This window comes from Herpailurus yagouaroundi, unplaced genomic scaffold (assembly GCF_014898765.1).
Source record: "Herpailurus yagouaroundi ecotype Mexico unplaced genomic scaffold, PumYag 188, whole genome shotgun sequence".
Classification (NCBI taxonomy): Eukaryota; Metazoa; Chordata; class Mammalia; order Carnivora; family Felidae; genus Herpailurus; species Herpailurus yagouaroundi.
The window spans coordinates 10,614,738-10,627,967 of record NW_024412419.1 but is presented as its reverse complement, the minus strand read 5'-3'; positions in this window follow the sequence as shown (position 1 = coordinate 10,627,967).

Sequence of the window (13,230 nt, the reverse complement as noted above, 5' to 3'; positions counted from 1 at the left end):
AGAAATTTTAAGGGGGACTCTCTGAGGGGAGAAAAGATAAAACAAAACAAAACAAACAAACAAAAGATCAAAAGCAACAAAGACTAGAAAGGATCAGAGAACACCACCAGACACTCTAACTCCACAGGCAACACAATGGCACTAAATTCATATCTTTCAGTACGTACTCTAAATGTCAATGGACTAAACGCTCCAATCAAAAGACATAGGGTATCAAAATGGATAAGAAAACAAGATCCATCTATATGCTGTTTATAAGAGACCCATTTTAGACCTAAAGACACCTTCAGATTGAAAGTAAGGGGATGGAAAAACATCTATCATGCTAAAGGTTGTCAAAAGAAAGCCACAGTAGCCGTACTTATATCAGACAATCTAGATTTTAAAATAAAAACTGTAACAAGATATGAAGAAGGGCATTATATCATAATTAAGAGGCCTATACACCAAGAATATCTAACAATTATAAACATTTATGCCTTCAATGTGGAAAACCCAAATATATAAATCAGTTAATCACAAACATAAAGAAACTCATTGATAAAAATACCATAATAGTAGGGGACTTCAACACCCAACTTATATCAATGGGCAGAAAATCAACAAGGAAACAATGGCTTTGAATGAAACACTGGACTGGATGGAGTTAATAGATATATTCAGAACATTTCATCCTAAAGCAAAAGAACATACATTCTTCTCAAGTGCACATGGAACATTCCCCAGAATAGATCACATACTGGGACACAAACCAACCCTTAACAAGTACAAAAAGATGGGGATTGTATCATTCATATTTTCAGACCACAACACTATGAAACTTGAAATCAACCACGAGAAAAAATTTGGAAAGACAATGAATACTTGGAGATTAAAGAGCATTCTACTAAAGAATGAGTGGGTTAACCAAGAAGTTAAAGAGGAAATTTAAAAGTACATGGAAGCCAATGTAAATGATAACACAGCAACCCAAAACCTCTGGGATGCAGCAAAGGTGGTCATAAGAGGGAGTATATAGTAATCCAGGTCTTCATAAAAAAGGAAGAAAGGTCTTAGATACACAACCTAACCTTACACCTTAATTAGCTGTAAAAAGAACGGCAAATAAAACTTAAACCCAACAGAAGATGGGAAATAATAAACATTAGAGCAGAAATCAATGCTATCAAAATGAAAAAAAAAATAACAGTAGAACAGATCAATGAAACCAGGAGCTGGTTCTTTGAAAAAATTAACAAAATTGATAAACCCCTAGCCAGTTTGTTCAAAAAAATAAAGGACCCAACAACAACAAAAAAATCAAGAATGAAAGAGGAGAGATAACAACCAACACTGCAGAAATACAAAGAAGAAGCTATTATGAGCAAATATAGGCCAACAAATTGGGCAATCTTGAAGAAATGAACAAATTCCTAGAAACATATAAACTGCTAAAACTGAAACAGGAAGAAATAGAAAATATGAACAGATCTATAACCAGTAAAGAAATTGAATTAGTAATTAAAAATCTCAAAAAAACAAAACAAAACAAAACAAAAAAAAACAAAACAAGAGCCCAGGGCCGGATGACTTTCCAGGGGAATTCTACCAAACACTTAAAAAAGAGTTAACACCTATTATTTTGAAGATGTTCTAAAAAATAGAAATGGAAAGAAAACTTCCAAACTCATTCTATGAGGCCAACATTACCTTGATTCCAAAACCCGACAAAGACCCCACTAAAAAGGACAACTACAGACCAATTTCCCTGATAAGCATGAATGCAAAAATTCTCAACAAGATACCAGCCAACCAGATCCAACAATACATTGAAAGAATTATTCACCATGATCAAGTGGAATTTATACCTAGGATACAGGGCTGGTTCAATGTCCACAAATCAATCAATGTGACACATCACATTAATAAAAGAAATAATAAGAACCACATGATCCTCTCAATAGATGTAGAGAAAGCATTTGACAAAATACAGCATTCTTTCTTGATAAAAACCCTCAAGAAAGTATGGACATAAGGATCATACCACAAAAATCATAAAAGCCGTATATGAAAGTCCCACTGCTAATATCATCCTCAATGGGGAAAAACTGAGATCTTTCCCCCTAAGGTCAGGAACACAACAGGGATGTCCACTCTCTACACTGTTATTCAACTAGTATTCTTAGCCTCAGCATTCAAATACAAAGAAATAGAAAGCATCCACATCACCCAGGAGGAAGTCAAACTTTCACTGTTCACAGATGACATAATACTCTATCTGGAAAACCCAGAAGATTCCACCAAAACACTGCTAGAACTGATCCATGAATTCATCAAAGTTGCAAGATATAAAATCAATGCACAGAAATCGGTTGCGTTTATATACACCAATAATGAAGAAGCAGAAAGAGAAATCAAGGAATCAATCCCCTTTACAATTACACTAAAAACCATAAAATACCTAGGAATAAAACTAACCAAAGAGTTGAAAAATCTATACACTAAAAACTACAGAAAGTTTATGGAAGAAACTGAAGAAGACACAAAATTTGGAAAAATATTCCATGCTCATGGATTGCAAGAACAAATATTGTTAAAATGTCAATACTACCCAAAGCAAGCTACATATTTAATGGAACCCTTTTTAAAATAACAACAACATTCTTCACAGAGCTAGCACAAAGATTCCTAAAAATGTGTATGGAATCAGAAAAGATCCTAAATTGCCAAAGCAATCTTGAAAAAGAAAACCAAAGCAAGAGGCATCACAATCCTGGACTTCAAGCTGTATTACAAAGCTATAATCATCAAGACAGTATGGTACTGGCACAAAAACAGACAGTCAGATCAAGGGAACAGAATAGAGAACCCGGAAATGGCCTCACAAACATATGGCCAATTAATATTTGACAAAACAGGAAAGAATATCCAGTGGAATGAAGACAGTGTCTTTAGCAAATGGTGTTGGGAAAACTTGACAGAGACATGCAGAAGCATGAACCTGGACCACTTGCTTACACCATACACAGAAATAAACTCAAAATGGATGAAAGACCTAACTATAAGACAGGAAGCCATCAAAACCCTACAGGAGAAGGCAGGCAAAAACCTCTTGACCTCGGCCCCAGAAACTTCTTACTCAACATGTCTCTGGAGGCAAGAGAAACAAAAGCAAAAATGAACTCCTGGGACCTCATCAAGATAAAAAGCTTCTGTATGGTGAAGGAAGCAATCAGCAAAACTGAAAGGCCACCAGCGGAATGGGAGAAGATATTTGCAAATGACATATCAGATAAAGGGTTAGTATCCAGAATCTATAAAGAACTTATCAAACTCAACACCCAAAAAACAAATAATCCAATGAAGAAATGGGCAAAAGGCATGAATAGACACTTTTCCAAAGAAGACATCCTGATGGCTAGCAGGCACATGAAAAAATGCTCAACATCATTCATCATCAGGGAAATACACATCAAAACCACAATGAGATATTACCTCACACCTGTCAGAATGGCTAAAATGAACAATTCAGGCAATTAGAGATGTTGGGGAGGATGTGGAGAAGAAAGAGGAACCCTTTTGCACTGCTGATGGGAATGCAAACTGGTGCAGCCACTCTGGAAAACAGTATGGAGTTTCTTCCAAAAATTAAAAATAAAGCTACCCTATGACCCAGCAATTGCACTACTAGGTATCTATCCAAAGGATACAAGTGTGCTCTTTCAAAGGGGCACACATAACCCAATGTTTATAAGCAGTGTTATCGACAATAGCCCAAATATGGAAAGAACCCAAGTGTCCATCGACGTGGATGGAGAAGTGATACACACACACACACACACACACACACACACACACACACTGAAGTATTGCTCAGCAATCAAAAAGAATGAAATCCTACCACTTGCAACAATGTGGATGGAACTAGAGTGTATCATGTTAAGTAAAATTAGTCAGTCAGAGAAAGACAAGTATCATATGACTTTACTCATATGTGGAATTTAAGATACAAAACAGATGAACATAAGGGAAGGGAAGCAAAAATAATATAAAAACAGGGAGGGGGAAAAAATACAAGAAACTCCTAAATACAGAGAACAAACTGAGGGTTGCTGGAGGATTTGGGGTGGGGGGGATAGGCTAAATGGATAAGGGGCATTAAGGAGAACACTTGTTGGGATGAACACTTGGTGTTATATGTAGGGGATGAATCACTGGATTCTACTCCTGAAATCATTATTGCACTATATGCTACCTTGGATGTAAATTAAAATAAATAAATAACTAAATACAATGTTTAAAAAGGTACTATAAATACACCGAATACTGAAAATATACTGTATATACAACAACAACAACAACAACAACAACAACAACACATTTCCCTACAGGGACATCTACCATTTCTCCAACTGAACAGCACTCCCCATCCCAGGAAGGTGTCTGTGATTCTGTGGCCCTCTTAGTCTACTTGACATGTTGAGAAAGGAAGAGCAAGCAGGAGGGAGAGAACCTTCTATTAGAGGATGCCGTGGATCTCATGTGGGCTTACCACAGAGTTATAAGGCTATCTTTGCTATTAAGACTTTAGAATTAGCTTAATCCTCTCTTCTTACTATTGCCCTGTGGTCCAAATTTCCCAGGTTTAACAACCTAGCTATAGTGCAAAGCCTTCATCCTCTGGTTTAACATAAAAGACATAGAAAGAATTGTAAATTTAGTGTGATCTGGCCTGTTCATCGATAGAGTCATTAAATGTTTTTTTACAAGAGGTAAAGAGATAAGGGATCACATCTGCCACCTACTTCTCTGCTGGTCTAAGTCCCTTCCAGCCAAGCTGTCTTGTTAGAAAAACTGCCATACACAACCCTCCTCCTCATTTGAACATCCAATTTTCATACAGGCTTGCGGTAAAGATTTCAAAATATATTTTCTGTTTATATCTCATGTATAAACTGGGAACTCTGGTTGTTAATTAAGTCTTATAGAACACATTTTTAGTAGAAATTATTTTTAAATGTGTTATTGGTACAAACTCATCACAGTTCTATCGGTGCCGTCTGATTCAATCACTGGCAATCACTGCATCTTGAATGAAGGCAGGTTTTGTGTGGTAACACCTCTAAAATTAGCAGGGAGAGAAAACTAGCAATATTCAGGAGGAATTTTCTCTTCACATGACACTTTACATTTTTAGAGGTGCACGTTTCCTCTTGAACAGAAACCAGAAATTGTGTTTCTTTATAATTCATGTCACATTATGAATGATTTAACTGCTCTTAAAAGATACCGGAGTGTTCATCTGCTTTTTGGGGAAAAGGGCACTTATTCTCATTGTCTTATTTTAGGTGTAGGAGAGGAGGGGTGTAAGGATTCATTTCTAATGATAACAGCAAGAATGCACACACAGCTCGAACAGCCCAATGAACATCTCACTATTTCAATTCCTAAACTTCAAAGTCATTATTAATTTCTAGTTTTTCTTTCTCTATAAGAATAGTATAATTTAATACTATTGGGGGAATGTAAATTGCTGCAGCCACTATGGAAACCAGATAAAAAATTAAAGAACTACCATATGATGCAGCAATTCTACTTCTAGGTATTTATCTAAAGGTAAGGAAATCATCTCAAAGAGATATCCACACCCTCATGTTCACTGCAGTATTATTTATAACAGTCAAGATACGGAAACAACCGAAGTGTCCATCAAGGGATGAATGGATGAAGAAAATGTGCTGTATATACACGATGTAATATTCAGCCATAAGAAAGAAGAAATTCCTTGTAGTTGTGACAATATGGTTGGACCTTGAGGGCATTAAGCTAAGTAATAAGTCATACAGAGTAAGACAAATGATCTCAGTTATATGAGGAATCTAACAAACAAAGCAATACTCCATGGACACATAGAAAGAGAGGAGGTTGCCATATGGGTGGGGTTTGGAGAGGTGGGCAGATGAAATGGGTGGAGTTGGTGGGGAGGTACAGAATTCTGGCTGCAAGGTAACTAGGTTGTGGGGACATGGTGTTCAGCAAGAGACTATCATTAGTAGTATTGTTAGTGCGTATGTGAAGTTGCCAGGAGGGTCGATCTTCAAAGTTCTCATCACAAGAAAACAACTTTTTGGAAATTTTCAATGGTGATGGCTGGTGACTGAACTTAATTGTGGTGATCATTTCACAGTGGGTATGAATGTGTAAACATTTTGTTGTACACCTGAAACTAATACAATGTATGATAATTATATGTCAATTAGAGGGGGAAAATTAAAAACATGGCCATAGCCCAGGTATGGGGAGAAATGTACAGGAACTAGGGCCAGCACAAGAAAGTGTGCTATGGGTGGGCATCCCCTTGCCACAAAACAATGAAGCAGACCCCCACTCATCAAAGATGAGATCTCCTGGCATTTTTCCAAAGGAACCCAGATCAGTCTGAGTGTCTGCTTCCATTTCGAAGTCCACTCATCTACTGACATTTGCCTACAGTCTGCAGCTCTATCCCATCTTCTCGAGGTTCATGGGGGACCTCAGTTACTGTCTGCATGATGCTGATGAGGAAGTCCTGCACATGTCCCATGTGTCCCATGACTGCCATTGTCTCACCCCCTTACCTTCTGCAAATGGTGGCCATGCAGAGCCCATTTCTCCATCTAGATACCCAAAGGAAAGCCTTCCCAACCATTTTACCCTCCTCTCAGAGACACTGAATGGAGCAATGAGGAGACAGTTACAAAACCCCACACACACTCACATGTTTGCAAAAGGAGGGAGGGTTGCTATACTAAGGAAACCCACCTGAGCCAAAGGCACTCTGGAAATTTCCGTAATTGTGGGTGGTACATGGCTATCTTTTTAGTATTCTGCTTGCATGGTTTCTAATTTCATTTTATTAGGTGAGTCTCCCCCATAAACTTTTGTATCAAAAAAAAAGAATGAATTAGAGTAGATTTCTTAAAACATAAAACAAATACAGATATGTATTTGGTGTCTTTGAATCCTTTGCAGAGTGCTGTTCAAAGCTGACAAGAAGACAGTCACAGCAGAACAAGGATAAAAGCTCCATTTATAAACACTTTAAGTACATGATGAAATATAAATAGGTGTAAGCAGTCAAGTATCTTAGCTAAATTATATTCATTTGCAAGTATATATTTATGTATGTCCTAAAATTCCATGGCCAGAGACAAAGGACAGTGAGTACAGCCATGACCTCCTAAGCCATCAGAACCCCCTGGGAACCACCAGCCCTTTAGAGTGAGAAATCTCTGTTAGGATTTTGCCATTTATGACAGAAAGCAAGAGAGGCAAACTGTAGGGGAGGGGAGAGCACAGGATGGAGAAGATAGTACAAGAGGATGTGGTGCAGAAGGGAGAGGAGAGAAATAGAAGAACGAAAAGGGAAGAAGAAAGTATTTTCCAGAAGCAGATGTTGAAATGTCACAAGAACGTGGACGGGTAGGCTGATCCTCCACCCTGGCTTCCCCTGGGTGAAAGGAACAGGCAACTTACCCGCTCTGAGTCTCAGTGCTCACATCTGTAGAGAGACAGCTGGCTTTACTATTTAAACTTATCATTATGTGCCGATGCGGTAAACAAGTCCACTCTCCCAGCACTGTTGCGCCCTGTCAGGGTATGTGTGGCCACCTTTAATTTCAACCAAAACTCACATTTGCACTTGCAGGTTTCATGCTTGGAAATACAGGTAGGTAAAGTTGGGTTAGTCTCAGACTGTGGCGTGGGTTATCTTCTCTTGATTCTGTATTCTATTAAGCCACTTAATCAGGAGTCAGGAGCTGGGAAGGGATACATTTCCTTCTCCCACCCGTCCCAATAAAGAGGTCTTTACTTACCTGTGCCAGGACCTCCCCGCTTCTACAACCAGTACATCCCCTCAGATGTGTAGAATAATTTAATACAGTGAAATGGTTTTTTTGGTAGATCACTATGGTAATAATTATAATCAAGGAAAAAAAATTCCAACATTAAACTTTCATCTCAATATGTTCAAGAGCCCTCAAACCTTTCAGAGCAATTAAAACCGGTAAAGGCTTTGCTTGGCCAGTCATGACTGTAACATAATTAAAGGTATTTATTTAAAAGCCAAAATGACTGATTGGTAGGGGGTGATAATTAATTAATTTGACAAATATTGTCTTCTTCATTCCTTAAATCCTACTATCATTCTGAGTTACTCTAACTATATAATCAATGGTGTTCCTTGCAGAAACTTTCTTTAACTCTTTGATCTTCTGAGCTCTGATGTCCTGCATGGCCTCTCCATCCCACTCATGCGTTCTCAGGGAGCCCTCCAGGCCGTATGCATGTAGATGAACATAATTAGGCTAAGAGACGCATTTGTCATCTTCTGAAGATATAAACTAATGAATTTAGATGACATCCCATATTTCTTTGACTATGGAAGCTTAACCATGCTCTTGAAATTACGCATTTCCCCATCTCTACCCAAGACTCCATGGCTACTTCCTTCTCCTACTTGATTTCTGCCACTCTCTCCCCTAACTCCTTTGTCCTTGCCACCTTTCACCGTAACCTCAATTACAGCCTACCTTTTCCCCTAGATTAGATCATTTTCTCTGCTTTTAAATTCAGGAAACTGAGTACAACCTAAATATACCAAACAGAAAAACCTTAAATAGGACTATCACCAAGATTCATTTCAAAGAAGAAATTATCTAATGCCATGTGCTTATGCTTTCATGGCTGTTACTCAGACTTCCCAAGTGCCTTACCATGGCACCTGTCCTTATCCTGAGGTTAGAGTTTTGTCTGAATCTTAATTTTATTGACCTAGGAACTGAAATGTAAATCCCCCAAGCTCCTTTCACCTTTTTTTCGCATTAGAGTGATAGGCCATGAAGAGATCTGATGGCTTGCCTGATGGTTCTCAACTCTAAGGGGTGAAAAGAGACATTAAAGCACTCCCATGGCATTGTTATAACTTCCATGTTTGTGATCTCATTATCTTTTAATATTTTTTCCATTTTATTTATTTTAGAGAGAGAATGGGAGTGTGAGTAGGGGAAGGGGGCAAAGGGAGAGAGAGAGAGAAAGAGAACTCCAAGCCTGCTCTAAGCTAAGCACAGAGCCCAAGGCTGGGTTCATCCCATGACCCTGGGATCATGACCTGAGCCAAAATCAAGAGCCAGTCCCTCAAGCGACTGAGCCACCCAGGTGCCCCACAATCTCATTATCTTTTAATGTCCTCTATTTGGCCCACCACCTGGCCTCTCAGAATACCCATCCTTCAGTAATGTATGCCAAATTCCCAGTCTTCAAACTATGCTTTCATAACACATTTCCTTATTGTACATTAAAAAAATTGTTAATGGACCCAGTCTGTCAGAGAAATGAAATGTTCGGTTTCTTTCCCTATTAGCCCTGTACTAGAAAGGGTGCCCACAAGATGTCAGCTGACTGTTCCAGACAACTTTACAAAAACCTTTGGTCTGGATGAATTCAAATAGGAGTTTAGGACAAGCAATCTCTAATTTCAGTATGGCTCTCATTTGTCAAAAGTTTGGTGGTTTTATCCATGAACAGTTCAGAGAAATTCTCCAAGTTTCTTTGGGAAAAACTAGAAGAGAAAGCTGATGCTAATTCTTAGTTTTATTTATAGTGTTAATTTCAGCTGACAAGGGTGTGGCTTATGGGGGCTTCCCCCGAACTGTTAAGTAAAAGAGTCTAGGAAACACAGATACAGAATATAGTCTGAAAGATGAGAGAATCTTATGAGTTCTAAACATATAGTATGATAGGAAAAATAGCATATGACTTCAAAGGACACTTTTATTCTCATGAAATAAGAAGCATATGAGAACTTCAGCCATAGTATGAATGATAAATCTATGAAGGCTGTTATGTAGATTTGGGTAGCATTCTGCTAACCTAGATCTTATTTATGTGTTTAGTAATCTCATCACATAGTATTGTAGAGAATAAATTCTGAAATATGAAATTCACAAGGGGTTACCCAAAGGAACTTCTATATTACGATTAAACATTTGAGGAAAGTATTTTGGTTAGTAAGCATCCCATCGATTTTTATCTAAGCATACAATGAAATGCTATACATTAGGAAATATTCTTAAAACTGAAGAACTAAATCCAGGAGGTAAATGTAAATTATTTTATGCACAATGCTTACAAAAGAATTGAAATTTGAAATTTTTAAAAAAGAGCTTATGTCTCAATACAAATGAAGCATACAGATGCTATTTTACCAGAAAATAAAGAAAATTGTCCTTTATTTTTCAAAAGGCATATATAGTAACCATATAATGTCCTCTACTTTTATATATAAACAAAAGCTATGAATCAGATTACTTAAAATACAGAACATATAAGTTCTCAAGGGCACTGGAGGAATTCAATGCTGTATGGGATTAACTTTTTAAGAATGTGCTGTATAGTCCCTAAGGGTCCCATACCTCGCTAAATTCAAATTTCTAATGTTCTCATTTCAATTTTGTCAGATGTAATAACAGACCCTAAGCTGGGAATATGCTATTTAGAGCAATATATAAATATAAAAGCATACCAATGTGCTGTAAATTATAGATGTATGTATAGGCAGCAACTGTTTTAACCTTTAATATAAGACATAATTTAAAGGCAGTATTTATATATGGTAATGCAAAGAGGAGGAAGAAATCACTTTCTGGAAAGGAACAGAAGTTGTTTCCTAAACAAAGGTCAACTATGACTCTCTTTCTCTGGCTAGGCAATCAATACATAAGTTACCCTTTGCCTGTGAAAAAAGCAATTCTGTGTCTAGGTCATTGTAGGTATTTTTCTCTCATTCTCCCAGCTTAGTTGGCTGACTTTCAAGAAAGAGAAGTTAATAAATGGGATGGATTTCCCACTTTTTTATTATCAACAAATCCCCTTACTATAATTTCATCTCACTCTCCATATATATATATATATATATATATACATATATACACACATATATACATATATATACATACATACATATACATACACACACATATGTATATATGTGTGTGTATGTGTGTATTTTGGTAAGGTTTCCTGCCTAGCAACATCTAAAAGAAATAATAACATGCTATTATGGAATGAGTCTGACCTTTGGAAGGTGTTAGAACTGAACTTGAATTTTAACTTGGCCCTTTGACGTCTTAGTAATTTGTAACAAGTTAACCTACTGGGTTTTCAGCTTTGTCTACTGCTGCCGTGTACCTCAGTAGTGTGGATAATGGTGGTCTCAGAATTAGGTACAAGATGGCTGTTATTGTTAGCTGAAAACCTTTCTTATCTTTCTCTTTTAAATTCATCCCGTTATGCAAAACTGAAATTCCAATAGCTGTATTTCATGTTGACAATAATTTTTTTTTCATTCCAAATAGAGAAGAGAGATTGCACCTCTTATTTATCTCTGGTGGTCTTACTCTAAGAAGTTTCCTATTCCAGTTATTGATAAATATTGTTACAAATATTCCAAATCAACTTTTCGAAAGTGTTCTTAGTAGTGCACGAACCTCTATCACTATACAATGTTCACTCATGGGGCGAGTGGGAGGAACACGGTCCTTCCATTGCTACTTCCTAACAACTTGGTGAACTCCAACTGGGGATTCCTGTTGTGGGATTCTTAGAGAAAATGCCATTGTCTTTTTTTTTTCGGATCTGAAAGCAGTGTCTAACATCTTCTTTGACTTGGGATTAGTTTCTACTTACTCTTCTACTTTCTGATCCTCTCAGGGTTCATTACTGTTCAACTCTGTCTCAATTTTTTCTCTTTTTCTTTTCTTCAAAGTGAGAGTGGGGATGGTCACAGTCTTTTTACACTTACATTCTGTGGAAAATGCTTAACTCAGGAAACCAGGCAGGAGTCTCCAATGAACACACTGAAAAATGTCTTCAGTCTAGAACATCTAATTTATGAGCATGTTCTTATCACTTTGTTTAGTAATAATAATGTCTGTTCAGTGAAGAATAATTGGAAATTAAATAAAGTTCTAAGGAAGATGCTACCTATATCCCACTTTCCAAGGTGTTATTTATTAACGTGTTTAAATGTATTATTTAATGCTTTTCTAATGTGTATGTGTATAATTTTTAGAAAAGGAAAGGTTATTAGGGGCACCTGGGTGGCTCAGTCTCTTAAGCATCTGACTTTGGTTCAAGTTATGATCTCATGATTCATGGGTTCAAGCCCCATGTCCAGCTCTGTGCTGACAGCTCGGAGCCTGGAGCCTGCTTCGGATTCTGTGTCTCCCTCTCTCTCTCTGCCCCTCCCCCACTCATGCTCTGTCTCTCTCTCTCTCTCAAAAATCAATAAGCATTAAAAAATCTTTAGAAAATGAAACGTTATTAAAATTATTTGTTACTATTTTGATTGAACAATTATCATAACCTACTTACCACATCAATAAACATAGGTCTTTGACAGTGGATAATAGTCAAATGTAGTGATGGTATTTTATTATATAAATGTGTATAACAAAATGTGTAATTCAAAAAACACTTTCAGAGGCAGATGGCTTTTCCCCTAAAATAAGGAACAAGGTAATGGACAATCGGTATTTGAAGTAAGAAAAATATATCACTAATAGTGGAACCAAAAATTACAAAACACTATATACAGGATCTATTTGTGGAAAAAATGAAATAACTCTGATGGAAGAAATCAAAGAAAATCTAAATAAATGCAGAGATACTTGATACTCATAGATTAGAAGGCTCAGTATTGTTTGAACTTCATTTTTTCCCAACTTGATCTATTTATTGAATGCAACCCCAATTAAAATCAAACTTATTTTGGGGGTACCTGGGTGGCTCAGTCAATTAAGCATCTGACCCTTGATTTCCGCACAGGTCATAATCTCATGAGATCTGCTCTGACAGTGAGGAGCCTGCTTGGGATTCTCTTTCTCCCTCTCCCTGCTCCTCTCCCACTCTCATATATACACTCTCTCTCTTTCAAAATAAACACTTAAAAAAATCCAACTTAGGGGCGCCTGGGTGGCGCAGTCGGATAAGCGTCCGACTTCAGCCAGGTCACGATCTCGCGGTCCGTGAGTTCGAGCCCCGCGTCAGGCTCTGGGCTGATGGCTCGGAGCCTGGAGCCTGTTTCCGATTCTGTGTCTCCCTCTCTCTCTGCCCCTCCCCCGTTCATGCTCTGTCTCTCTCTGTCCCAAAAATAAATAAACGTTGAAAAAAAAATTAAAAAAAAAATCCAACTTATTTTGTAGTTATCAA